Here is a 14,437-nt window from a genome sequence, read left to right as displayed (position 1 = left end):
AACGAGAAGCTCCCCAGAGAAGGAAGGGGTGGGAAGTAGCCGTCTATCGAGTACCCACTATGGGCTTTACCAGCACCACGTCCTTGCTCACGAAACTCTAAGGGAAAAGTCATTGTAGGCTCAGAGCAGGCAATCAGCTTACCCAGGATGCACAGCTAGGAAGTAGGAGAGCTTAAAATTAAACCCAAGCTGTCCCATGCACCAGGCTACTGCAAAACAGGTCTCCCTGGGGCAGGGGCCAGGTCTCCCCCTCAGACACCAATCATCTGTACCTCCCCTTGCTTCTCAGGTCCTGTCAGCTGTCCCCAAACCCTGTGGTTTTGAGCACAGCTGCCAATGGCTGTCCTGCTTGAGAATGTTGTCCAGTCTTCCAAAAACACCTCAATAGTAGGGAATGGATGGATGAATGAATGAACACACTTCCTGCATAGCCTCTCTCTGGGGCAGACCCCGTGCTGGGCACTGGGGCCACAAAGACCAGGAAACAGGATTGACTCCTGCCTCTGGGAGCTTTCACCATAATGGGGAAGGAAGGCTAAGACCCCAGTCAGTGCCCCTGAGCGTAACAGTGCATGTGGGTGCACCACAGCAAGTACCCCAGGCCAAAGGAATCAGCAGGAACGCTTCATGAAGGGGGCATGTTTTAGCCAAATCTAGGCCTAGGACTGAGGAGGTGCTGTCGAACAGCCCAGACCTTCCAGGGGCCAGAGATGTTTTACCTGGAAGGGAGACTGGGGCCTGGAGAGCAAGAATGCCTTGGGATATCAGGGGCCTTGACAACTAGCTGAGGACCTGGAACTTTCTCTGCAATCAACAGGGAGCCAGGGAAGACGTAAGGCTCAGGGTGACATGGCCCCATGTGCCACTTTTACAAGCCCACCCTGACTGTTGATGGGGTTGGACAGGCAGGCAGACAGGCTGGGGGGAGGGGGAGGGGGAGAGGGGGGAGGGGAGGGGGAGGGGAGGGGGAGGGGGAGGTCTCTGGCAGAGGCTGGTGAATGATTGTGTAAGGGATGGAGAGGTCTGTCCTGGAGCAACAATCATGTGGCTGTCATTAGAGAGCTGCCAGGACTCTGGTGGGAAGTGAGGGGCTGGCAGGTTCACCCACTGAGACAGGACCTACAGAGGAGGAGCAGGGAGAGGTGGGTGATAGGCAGCGACCGGGGCCACCCAGGGGGAGATGGTTGGGTCCGTGGGCCTCAAATTGGTCCTCTTCCCTGGAAATTCCCTCCTGAAATGCCCAGTCACTGCCTGGGCCCCAGCTCCCCATCCCACCTCAGATAGCTTTCTCTAGGTGGGTGGTGGGCAGCAGGGCACTCCTTTGCTGGGTGGCCTGGAGCCCAACCATGGCCAGAGGTGGGCCCAGAAGCCCTGCGCCTCCTGTTCTGGGGGGCTCTGTGTCCACGGGCAGACCCTGTGGCTGGCCATGCTGGGCTGCAGAACTGAAGCTCACTTGTGGATGGCGTCCTGGGCATCCAGGCCCACTGGCGTTTGAAGCTGTGCCAGGGCCATGAGGAGAGAGGGTGGCGGCCCCAGGAGCTTGGGCACTCTGGCCGCCTGCAGTGCAGCAGGCAACGGGCCCTGGCAGGGAGCAGGCTGGACTGTGGGTGGCAGGGAGCCCTGGCCCTCAGGCAGCTGGCTGTGGCCACAGCTGCTCGTCTTGTTTTCCACTCCTCCCCGAAGCACCATCCAGCTCATCCCTTTCACCCACAGGCTCTGGTCAAGTACATGGAGTCGGGAAGCGTTAGCGTGAGTCTCACGAGGGGGCATTGGGCAGCCCTTGCGTCCAGACCCAGCCCTGCTCCAGCAAAGCACCTCGGGCAGGCGACTTAACTTCTTGGAGCCTCAGTTTCTCCACGATGAAATGAGGATCCTAACTTGACACGATGCCCGGTCTCTAGTCGGACTCCCTGAAGGGCCTGTCTAGATGACACTTTGCACCTGCCTAGATGACGGCGGAGCAGGCAGTGACCCTCCAGCGTGATTGTGGCACAGGAGGGAGAGTCTCCTGACAGATTGGTGGCGAGAAATTCTAACACAGTTGGGTCACTCTCCTGATTGTTCTCTTGAAGTCCTCCTCTGGAGCAAAGCCCCGGGACCATGGTACCAGAACAAGGAGGACAGGACAGACATCCAGGACTTCAGCCAGCACTTGACCACCAGACTTCATGACGTGGGACAGTTGTGCTGATGGTCAGAATGACCCCTCCAGCCCAGGGGGCAGGAAGGAGGGAGTCCGGTGACAGCCCTGGTTCTGCCCTTGCCTGGCCCTTCTCTGGCTTCGCTTCTCCTTTGAACCAGGTGGATACACTGATGGCCTCCAAGGACCCTTTCAGCACTCAGCTTTCAGGACCCAGGATCCTTTGTACCCACTGGCCAGGTGTCCACCCTCTTGGACCCATACATGCCATGCCCCCTCTGGTCTCCAGTACTTGCTCAGTTTCCCTTAACTGGGATGCCATCTTTCTCCTCTCTGGTGGCCCAAAAGCCCCCGTGGCTCCCTGACACCCACCCAGCCCAGCCTTTCTGGGGCCCTTGCCCTGAGTTCCCCAAGAACGTCCTGCTGAGCCCCTGCAGGCAGGCCTGGAATAGCACACTCCCTCTCAGCCCAGCTCTGCTGCCAGGGGCCCAGTCCTCTCCCCTCCCTGGCCCAGGCCACGGGCTCTAGGGCAGGAGCCAGGCCTCAGGGACCCTGTGTGCCCCTCGCAACTCCCAAGTCAATGGGAACTCAGAAGAGAAACGAGAAGTCTTGTGGCCTGGCTCCCAATCCCTGCTCTGTCACTTCTGAGCAGATGACCTCAGCAATGCTCCCTGCCGACGCCCCCTGCCCCCCGTAACCAGCCAGCTCTGCACCCGCCTCTGCAAAGTGCAGGCTGGGGCACTGGTAAGAATCTGAGCTAAACGCTGTCCACGGATGATCTCAGTTAATCCTCATAGCAGTCTTAAGAGGTAGAGTCTAGTGTTTACCCCCTGTTTATAGATGAGGAAACAGAAAATTTGCAGAATGAGTGACTTCCGCAAGATCTCAGAGCTGGTAAGAACTAAAAGCCAGAAACGCACCCGGGTGGGCTGACAGGGGGCCCCGCTGGGCAGCACACCCTCAGGGGAGTGGAGGCTCCAGACGCACTTTGCACCTGTCAAGAACTCTCCATGGAGAAAGGGACGGTTGCTCTCGGAAGACGGGGCTCCCAGAGAGAAGTGGTGACTTTTGGAGGCCACGCTGAGGCCCTGGCACAGCCAGAGTGCTGACTCCCACTTCAGGCTCTTCCCCTATCCTACCTCCAGTCTTCTTTGAGGTCACATGCGAGGACAAGCCCCTTGGCCCCAGAGCACATGAACCCTGACCATGAGCTGCCCCCGGATTCTCAAACATTGTCTGCGTGAACTCTAAGTCAGTCACTCCACCACAGGGCCACCATCACCAAGGCAAGAGTCCCAACTCATGGGTATACGTGAGCCATGAGGCATCTGGGACCTGCAATGCTGGCCACACCCCACATCCAGGTCACTTCTCCAACCAGACACAGGCCTGGTTGTTAAGAAATGTCTAGTGACATTAGGGGCCCAACCTGGGAGCTGGGTGGGGGGCAGTGGTGTTGATGGTACAAGTGGTAAGGTTGGTGGAGGTGAAGATGGAGGCAAAGATGGAGGTTAGGATAGAGATGAGGATGGAGATTAAGATGGAGGTAAAGATGGAAGTAAGGATGGAGGTGAGGATGGAGGTGAAGATGGCAGTGAGGATGGAGGAGCTTGTAGAGATGATGGAGACACGGGCAATGACCATGGCGGTGATGATGGTAGAGCTGCTGAAGCTGGTGGCGATGGGTTTGGAGTGGTGATGATGGTAGAAGTGGTGGATAGGATGGAGATGGCGATGGAGTAAATGATGGAAACAATGGAGATATTGATGGCAGCGATGGTGGTGGTGATGGGGATGCCGCTGTGGCTAGTGAATCTGGAGGCTAACAGCCAGGGAACTGCTGCAAGTAGCTCTTGACCCAGAACCGTCCACCAAACATAGAAGTTCCTCCAGCCACAACTTTATTTCAGTCTGAGAAGCCCCTCTGACCAGTGTCACGGATGAGCATTTGTCTCCAGATAGGATAATGGGAAGGCAGGGGACCCAGTTGCCTCCCAAGCGTTAGCTAATGTGAATGAAGCGTCAGGCATGGCCCAGCAGCTGACAGGGTGGGGGTTTCCAGCTCAGTGAGAGGCTAGTGCGTGGGGTGCCAGCTAGTCAGGAGGTCACCTGGGGATAGGCCCTCCTGTTCTAGGAAAGAAGCAGGGCCCTGGCCACAGTCAGGCAGGAGAGCAAAGGTTCCACTGGGTGGATTCAGAGCATCCCTGAGCCCCTGAGGCCATAAAGGTAGGGAGACAGGGCCCAGCAGAGGGTCTGCTGAGAATGACACTGGACAGGTAGAAAGGGGCGCATTGGGTACCAGTGCTATGTAGGCTTCTGTCCTGGAGGGAGCTGCCAGGAGTGGGATGACAAGGTTGATGGAGGTATCTGAGGCAGGGGGGTTTGGGGGTCTTGCTGGCAGCAAGGGTGGAGCAATGATGGCAAGAAGATTCCAGGAGTGGTCCAAGCATGCGCTCTGAGGCGGCCACTGGGAACACCAGCATCTTTGGCAAAAGGTCACAAATTCCTCCTCTTCTGTTGACATCAACACACGAATACTGCAGGCCCGCCATGACCAATGTTCTAGCTTTTCCATTACCCACAGGTTGTCTGCTCCCACACACCCACCCCCCGTCCCCCGGCATTCCCACTTCTGGCCTCTGTCAGGACCCTGGCGAGGTGCTGGTCTGGAAAAGCCTGGCTGGAGTGCCGGCCAGGCTCCCCTGCGAGCCGCCCGGGCAGCGGGCCTTGCCAGGTGTCAGACTCAATTTCCCGATCCTTCTTGCTCAGAGAACCAAACATCTTGTCCCTCCACCCAAGCTGGCTCCTCCCAGGCCACGTCCTTGGCGGCAAGAAGACCACTGGGGCTGCAGTTAGACTCACCAGGAACGGCAGGGAGGGGGCAGAAGGTGGAAAGGTCATTCATCCAATTTGTCACCCACCTCTCAGCCAGGCCGCTGGCCAAAGGGAAGGGAAGGCAATGCTGTGGCAGATGGAGTGGCCGGGGAGGGGCAGCTGTAGGCAAAGTGGCTGGAGACGGCGGGGGGAGAGCTACACCAGGGAGTCTGGAGACCTGGGTGTAAGCCCTTGACTCACTCCTTCCCTGCACCCCACTGGTAAACAAGGTGGGTGAATAAAAGAACTTTTGAGGTCCATCCCACCTTCCATGAGTCAGCAAAGTTCCCTCCCTCAGCCAACGCCATGTCCCTTGCACAACTTTGCACTCACTGTTTTTTTTTTTTTTAAAAAGAAGAAACAGCTTGAGTGCAATATAATTCACATACCATACAATTTACCCATTTAAAGTGTACAACTCAGGGCGTCGCTGGTGGCGCAGTGGTTGGGAGTCCGCCTGCCGATGCAGGGGATGCGGGTTCGTGCCCCGGTCCGGGAAGACCCCACGTGCCGCGGAGCGGCTGGGCCCGTGAGCCATGGCCGCTGAGCCTGCACGTCCGGAGCCTGTGGTCCACAACGGGAGAGGCTACAACAGTGAGAGGCCCGCGTACCGCATAAAAAAATAATAATAATAAAGTGTACAACTCAATGGTTTTTAGTATATTCACAAAGTTGTACACTCATCTCCATGGTCAATTTTAGAACATTTCATCACCCCAGAAAGAAACCCTTCAGCTATCACCCCCCAGCTCCCAATCCTGCTGGGCCCTACCTCTACCCGCACCAGCCCTACGCAGCTACTAATCTACTTTCTGTCTCTATAGACTTGCCTATTCTGGACATTTCAAGTAATCACTGCTTCTTTAGAGAAGCACTGGGCAAACCGGATCTGCCTGCTTCCCACAAACAAGCCCCTCCCTATGGCCCCATCCTGCCCCAGGCCCCAGGCTCCAGGCTGCCAGGGCTTTGGGCTACAGACTCTTCCTGCCATCTCCAACCAGCCACAAGTCCTGCCTCTCTCCCTCTCAGTGACTCCTGTCCTTTTCCTCCCCTGACACCCACTCCCTCTCCCACGGCCCACTGTGACATCGTCCCCTCCTCACCGCCCCTTGGGACTGTTCTAAAGTGAAAATCCAATTAAGTCACCCTGAAAGCATAACACCTTCCTACAGGTCTCCGTTACCCTCAGGGTTCAGTCCAGAACTTCTGCCCCAGGCGTTTTAGTCTGATTCCCGGGAATGCAGTGCCTGAGCAAGAGTGTGCATTTGGGAGAAGATTCCAAGAGACAGGAGGGAGGAGCAGGGAAAGCATGAAGCCCACCTAAGGGTGCTCTCTGCCATAGGCAGCAGGGGCTCAATTCCACCAGAACCTCCAGGATTATACAGCATGTCACCCAGATTGGTCTGTCCGAGTGACAGGAGATGGGCGTTTTCTCCTTGGTGGAGGGTTGCCGCCAGGAGAGTTAACCCCCATTCCCACATCCCGGGCTGCATTTGCTGTCAGGCAGAGAGGGGACCCACTTGGAACACTCTGAGAAAGAGAATGCCGTGGTCAAGGCCGTTGCAGGACTCCACCCAGATGCCCTTCGTCAGCTGTGCGCCCACACAATTGTGGGCTGTGAACATGGGCTGCTCATGGCTTACAGCTGCCCCTTCTCCAGAGAACAGCCCTCAGCTGTTGGGAGCTATTAGCCTGGATGTTGGGCAGCCTACGGCCAATGGCCAGCTGAAATGGGGGCCTCCAGGGAAGTTAACACAGTGGTGCAGCTTATGCTCCAGAGCTTTCCCTGTGGGTCAGGCGAAGAGCACACTTCCCCTGAGGCCACATCCTGCTTCCCTACCTCAGGAAATCACGGCACCTATATCTAATAACAGACTCAGGCTCTGTTTCTGGGGAACCCAGAAGGAAAATGTGGCCTATAACCAAGAAAAAAAAAGCAATGAAATAGATAGTGACAAAGATAATCAAATTAGCTGGCAAGACTTTAAAATAGCTATCAAAAATGTGTTCAAGATTTTAAAGGAAAAATAAATGTACTGAGGAGAGAAACAGAAGATATAAAAGAGAACCAGTGTAACTTCTCGAGCTGAAAATATAATGTCCGAAATGAAAATTTCACTGGGTGAGTTTAACTGCAGATTGGAGGGGGGAAAAAGATTTTAAAAAATTTTAACAGAGACTTGGAGACCTATAGAACAACATTAATTCATCTATCACATATATAATTGGAGTACTAGAGGGTGAAGAAATAAGGGCTGAAATTTTTACAAATTTCAAATTTGGTGAAAACCATACACTCAAATATCCAAGAAGCTCAAAGAATCCCAAGAAGAATAACTACAAAGAAAGCCACACCAAAGGACATCATAATCAATTTGCTGAAAACCAATGATAAAGAGAAAATCTTAAAAGCAGCCAGAGGGGAAAGTGACACATTATGTAGAGGAAATAAAGATAAGAGTAACTGCTGACTTCTGGTCAGAAGCAATGAGAGCTAGAGGACAATGAAATGACATTTTTAGAGTGCCAAAAGACTCAACCTAGAATCCTTTATTTGATGAAAATAGCCTTCCAAAAATGAAGGTGAAAAGTGAAGGTATTGTGACTTCCCTGGTGGTCCAGTGGTCAAGGCTCTGAGAAAGAGAAAGAAAGAGAGAGACAGAAAGAAGAAAGAAAGAAAGAAAGAAAGAAAGAAAGAAAGAAAGAAAGAAAGAAAGAAAGAAAGAAAGAAAGAAAGAAAAGAAAAAGAAAGGAGAAAGAAAAAGGTATTTTCTAAATAACATAAATGAACTTATTTACAAAACAGAAATAGACTCACAGATATAGAAAACAAACTTACGGTTACCAAAGGGGAGAGCAGGGTGAGGTGGGGAGATAAATTAGGAGTCTGGGATTAACAAATACACACTACTATATATAAAATAGATAAATAACAAGGACCTACTGTATAGCACAGGGAACTATATTCAATATCTTATAATAACCTATAATGGCAAAGAATCTAAAAAAGAATATATATATATATATACACACACACACATATATATATATAACTGAATTACTTTGCTATACACCTGAAGCTAAAACAACATTGTAAATTAACTATACTTCAATTTTTTTTAATGATTTAAAGAAAAAGAAGAGATTAGAATGCAGAGAGCATACACAGAGACCAAGGGGTGAGAGATTTAGCAAATAAAAATACAAGACACCTGGATATAGTGAATTTCAGACAAACAATGAACATTGACACATATATTTTTAATATTTAAATTATATATACATATTTTATGCATGTTAATTATACATGTAATCAGTACACACACACGTACAGGCATAATTTGCTTTACTGTGCTTTGCAGATACTGCATTTTTTGCAAATTGACGATTTATGGCAACCCTGTGTTGTCCAATTATGGTAAGCATTTTTCAGCACTGAAGTTTTTTTTTAAAAAAAAGAAAGAAAAATGAAGGTATTTTCTGACAAACAAAAGTGAGAAAATTCATTGCCAGTGTACTTTGCACTGTGAAAAAATTTTTTTTAAAGTTTTTCAGGCTGAAGGAAAAAGATACTACGTGTAAACATGATCTACAAGACAATGAAGAGCATCAGAAATGGCAAATATGTGGACTAATATGAAATATATTTTCTCTCGTTTTTATTTCCTTAAAAGATAATTGACTTTTCTGTATACCTGAAACTAATACAACATTGTAAATCAACTATATTTCAGGAAAAAGTTGTTTGCTTTGAAAAGAAATTAAAAAATTTTTTTAAAGATAACTAACTTTTAAAGAAAAAATAACACTGTACTGTGGGTTCTATAACCTACATAGAAGTAAAATAAAGGACTATAACGGCACAAAGGATGGAAGTGGAAGTACAGTGCTACAGGGTCTTAATATTATTCATGAAGTGTTAAATATACTTTAAAGGTAGATTGTGATAAATTAAAAATCCGAAGTATAAACTCTAGAGCAATTACACACACACACACACACACACAGAGGGAGAGAGAGAGAGCGAGAGAGAGAACTAGCTAATAGGCAAAAGTGATCAAAATGGAAGGCAAAAACCAAAAGAAAAAACCTCAGTCCAAAGGAAGGAAGGGAAAGAGGCAGAAATGAACAAAGCTGTGGGAACAAATAGAAAACAAATAGCGCAGTGGTTAAGAATCCGCCTGCCAATGCTGAGGACATGGGTTCGAGCCCTGGTCCGGGAAGATCCCACATGCTGTGGAGCAACTAAGGCCATGTACCACAACTACTGAACCCATGCTCTAGAGCCGGTGAGCCACAACTACTGAGCCTGCACGCCACAACTACTGAAGCCCGCGTGCCTAGAGCCCACGCTCCGCCACAAGAGAAGCCACTGCAGTGAGAAGCCCGCGCACCTCAACGAAGAGTAGCCCCCACTCGCCACAACTAGAGAAAGCCCGTGTGCAGCAACAAAGACCCAACGCAGCCAAAAATTTTAAAAAATTTTTAATATATTAAAAAAGAAAGAAAACAAATAGCAAGATGGTAGAGTTAAACCCAAACATATCACCCTGCATCTAGTCACGTGGAGTAAAATGGACTGGATTTGCCCTCCCACCTTAAGAAGTAGAAAATCAAATAAAAGATGACACAGCAGTTGTCACACACGGACAAGAGGCAGTACTGAAAAGTGATACCTAAGAGAAGGGAAATAAGGTGAATTCTAAAATCTAGAAATTTTCTTAGATATTAGGAAATTAACATACTTCTAAATAACCCATAGGTCAAAGAAAAAACCACAAGGGAAATTAGAAAGTATTTTATACTGAATGGAAATGAAAACACAATATATCAACATGTGTGGGCTGCAGCTCTAAAAGCAGTGCTTAGAGGGAAATTCATAGCTTTAATGGCTATACACAAGATGAAAAGCCGATAATCAATGAGTAAATGGTCTACCTTAAAAAGCTAGGAAATGAAAGAGCAAATTAAACCTGAGACAGAAAAATGTGAATAATAAAGATAAGAGCACAAATCAATGAAATAGAAAGTGGACACACAATAAAGAAAATTGCTGATACCAAAAGCAGTTTATTTGAAAAGTCCAAATCATTAAAGTATTTGTTATCTATTGCTGTATAACAATATTACCACAAACATAGTGGCTTTAAACAGCATACATTAATTTTCTCATGGCTTTTGTGGGTCAGGAGTCCAGGCACAGATTAACTGTGTCCTCTGCTTTAGAATCTTACAAAGATGTAATTAAGGTGTCTCATCTGAGGCTCAGCTGGTGAAGAGACTGCTTCCAACTTATGTGGTTATTGATAGAATTCAGTTCCTTACAGGATGCTGGGCTGAGAGCCTCAGTTTGAATTCATCATCATCATCATCATCATCATCAACTTCTCACAAAGAAAAGCCCAAGACCAGATGGCTTTACTGGTGAATTTTGCTAAACGTTTAAAGAAGAATTGATACTGGAGGGCTGACATCAGCGAGACGGCAGAATAGGAGTTTTCTATCATCATTCCCCCACAGAACATCAATTCTGACAACCACTGATGGATGACAGTACCTTCATGGGAGTCCAGGAGTCCAGCAGAGAAGTTCCACCACTGTTGGAGCAAAAAGAAACCCCCAAAACAAAAAAAAAAACAGACACATTGAAGATGGTAATGCGCATTGCAGATGGTAATGAACAGTTTCACTTTACCTATGTCACCTCTCTCTCAAGGTGGGATAGCTTAATGCCAAGAAAGACTCCCTTGGCCTGAAATTTCTCCCACAGGGAAAAGTGAGTGTAGTGAGTCAGCACCTGGCTACCCAACCAGCGCAGATGGTGCCCGAGAGGCCCACTTCTTTCTCACCCACCCAGAATCCTGGGGTGATCAGCACAGCTGAGGGGTTGAGAGAGGCTAGGAGCACAAAAACCGGGGCTTGAAACTCATTAAAGGGCTGCAGATCCTACAAACCACTTCGTGGACTCCATCAGGAAGCCCACCCATGAGCCCCTTAGGATGCCTCACCTGCAGACCCCCCAACTAGTCCAAGCGTACCCCCCAATGCTCTGCACACCTCACCCACCTCCTGTGGTCAGCTCCCTGCACACGCCCCCATGGGCAGTGAGTATGAATATTTGCAGACCACTTACAAGCACATGCAGAAACTGGGACTTCTGAGAGAAGGCACCCAACCATGAGCATTTTCAGGGCACGACACTAGGAAAAACAAACAGGGGGCTCTCAGCTTCCAGCCTGGCTTTATAGAATCCATAGAAGGCATATCATCTTAAGAATTTCCCTCCAAGACGGAACAAGAGGTGTGGAGTGGGCACATCCATAGAAAAGGGCTGAGCCTCAGAATTCCTAGCTGGGCTGACTGGTGACAGTATTTCTCTCCCAAAGCCAGTCAGTAAAGACTGGAGAAAATGACTCCTTTTTCAAATGTGAAGACAACAGTGCAAGACCTCAAGGAACACAAAAAATCAAGGAAACATGACACCACCAAACGAACACAGTGATTTTTCAGCAACTGACCCCTCAAATATGAAGATTTACAAATTGCCTGACAAATAATTCAAAATCATCATTTTAGGGAAGCTCGGTGAGCTACAAGAGAACACGGCTTTCTCAATGTGATATGAGGCATTTATGAAAAGCTCACTGCTAACATCATACATAATGGTAAAAACTGAAAGCCTTCCTACTAAGACCGGGAATAAGACAAAGAAATCAGGGCATTTAGGCAAGAAAGAGAAATAAAAGCACCCAGGTTGGAAAGGATGAAGTATAACTATCTCTATGCGTAGATGACAGGATCTTGTTCACAGAAAATCCTAAGGAATACATACACACACACGCACACACACACACACACACAAACCTATTAGAACTAATAAACAAATTCAGTAAGGTTGCAGAATACAAGAGAAATATACAAAAATCAATTGAATTTACATACATTAGAAATGAACAATTCTAAAGTGAAAGTAACAAAACAATTCCTCTCACCGTATGCAAAAATTAACTCAAAGGATCAAAGACCTAAATGTAAGAGCTAAAGCTATGAAACTCTTAGAAGAAAATATAGCAAATCTTTGTGACCTTGGACAGAGCAATGATTTCTTAGATAAGATGTGAAAAGCACAAGCAACAAGAGAAAAGAATAAGTAAATTGGATTTCATCAAAATTTTAAGCATTTATATTTCTTTTTTCTTTAACAATTAATTATCAAAACTGGTCATATATATTTTTTTAACATCTTTATTGGAGTATAATTGCCTTACAATGGTGTGTTAGTTTCTGCTTTATAACAAAGTGAATCAGCTATACATATACATATATCCCCATAGCTCCTCCCTTTTGCGTCTCCCTCCCACCCTCCCTATCCCACCCCTCTAGGTGGTCACAAAGCACCGAGCTGATCTCCCTGTGCTATGCAGCTGTTTCCCACTAGCTATCTATTTTACATTTGGTAGTATATATAAGTCCATGCCACTCTCTCACTTGGTCCCAGCTTACCCTTCCCTCTCCTCATGTTCTCAAGTCCATTCTCTATGTCTGCATCTTTATTCCTTTCCTGCCCCTAGGTTCTTCAGAACCATTTTTTTCCTTTAGATTCAATATATATGTGTTAGCATACGGTATTTGTTTTTCTCTCTCTGACTTACTTCACTCTGTATGACAGACTCTAGATCCATCCACCTCCCTACAAATAACTCAATTTCGCTTCTTTTTGTGGCTGAGTAATATTCCACTGTATATATGTGCCACATATTCTTTATCCATTCATCTGTCGATGGACACTTAGGTCGCTTGTATGTCCTGGCCATTGTAATTAGAGCAAGCATTTATATTTCAAAGCACCATCAAGAAAGTGAAAAAACAACCCACAGAATGGAGGAAAACATTTGCAAATCATTTATCTGATAAGGGACTAATTTCCAGAATATATAAAGAACTCATAACAACAATAAAAAGATAAGTAACTCATTCTTTAAATGTGAAAAGGGTTTTAATAAACATTTCCCAAGAGAAGATATACATGTAAATGGCCAAAAAGCACATGAGAAAGAAGTTCAACATCATTAGTCACTAAGAAAATGAAAATCAAAACCACACTGTGATGTATCAAAAGCACCATATGGCTATAATAAAAAGAAAGACAATAAAAAATATTGACAAGAATGTGGAGAAATTAGAACCTTCATACATCGCTGACAGAAAAATAAAATGGTGCGGCCACTTTGGAAAACAGTTTGGCAGTATCTCAAAAAGTTAAACAAAGAAGTTGCCAAAGGAGAAATTCTACTCTTACGTATATACCCAAGAGAACTGAAAATATATGTTCACATGAAAACATGTACATAAATGTTTATAGCAACATTATCCATAGTAGCCCCAAAGTCGAATCAACCGTCATACCCATCACTGATGAATGGATAAACATAACGTGGTATACCCATACAATGGAATAATATTCAACCATAAAAATGAAGACTTATAAATGCTACAACATGGATGAACTTTGAAAACATTTTGCTAAGTGAAAGAAGCTGGTCACAAAAGGTCACATGTTATATGATTTCATTTATATGAAACGTAATTTGTAAATAAGCAAATGTTAATTTATAAATAAGCAAATCCATAGAGACAGAAAGTGGTTGCCAGGGGCTGGGAGGAAGGGAGAGTAAGTGCCTGCTAACGGATATGGAGTTTTGTGGGGGAGATGAAAATGTTTATAAGATTAGAAGACGGTTGCACAACTTCGTGAATATACTAAAAACAATTGAATTGTTTCCTTTAAAAAAAAAAGTGAATTTTGTGGTATGTGATATAAAAAAGAAAAAATAGAAAAATCTGAATGAGTCTATATCTACTAAAATTTATGTTTTATAGTTAAAACTTTCCAACAAGGAAAAATTCCAGGCCCAGATGGCTTCACTAGTAAATTCTAGCAAGCAATTAAGAATGAGGTAATACCAATCTCCAGAAAACTTTTACAGAACATAGAGAGAATACTTCCCAACTAATTTTATGAGGCAATGTTACTCTGATACCAAAACCAGACAAAAGCATTACAAGGAAAAAAAACCCTAACAAATGTAGACGAGGGATCAGCAAACCATGGCCTAGAGGCCAAAACCAGCCTGCAATCTGTTTACATAAATAATGTTATATGAAAACACAGCCATGGCCATTCAGTTGTGTATTGTCTATTGCTGCTTTCATGCTACAGTGGCAGAGCTGAGGAGTTGTGATGCAGATGACATGGTCTGCGAAGCCGCAAATATTTACTACCTGACTCTTCACAGAAAAAGTTTAGTGATTCCCTGCTATGGACAAATAGCTCTCATGAATAAAGATGCAAAAATCTATTAGCAAGATTAGCAAATCAACCAAGAAACATATAAAGCATCAAGCCACCTTGAATTTATCCCA

The sequence above is a fragment of the Aethalodelphis obliquidens genome, unplaced genomic scaffold (genome assembly GCF_003676395.1).
Source record: "Aethalodelphis obliquidens isolate GAN/ISIS:26980383/991018 unplaced genomic scaffold, ASM367639v1 scaffold30, whole genome shotgun sequence".
In the NCBI taxonomy this organism is placed as follows: domain Eukaryota; kingdom Metazoa; phylum Chordata; class Mammalia; order Artiodactyla; family Delphinidae; genus Aethalodelphis; species Aethalodelphis obliquidens.
This window is presented reverse-complemented; position numbering follows the sequence as displayed.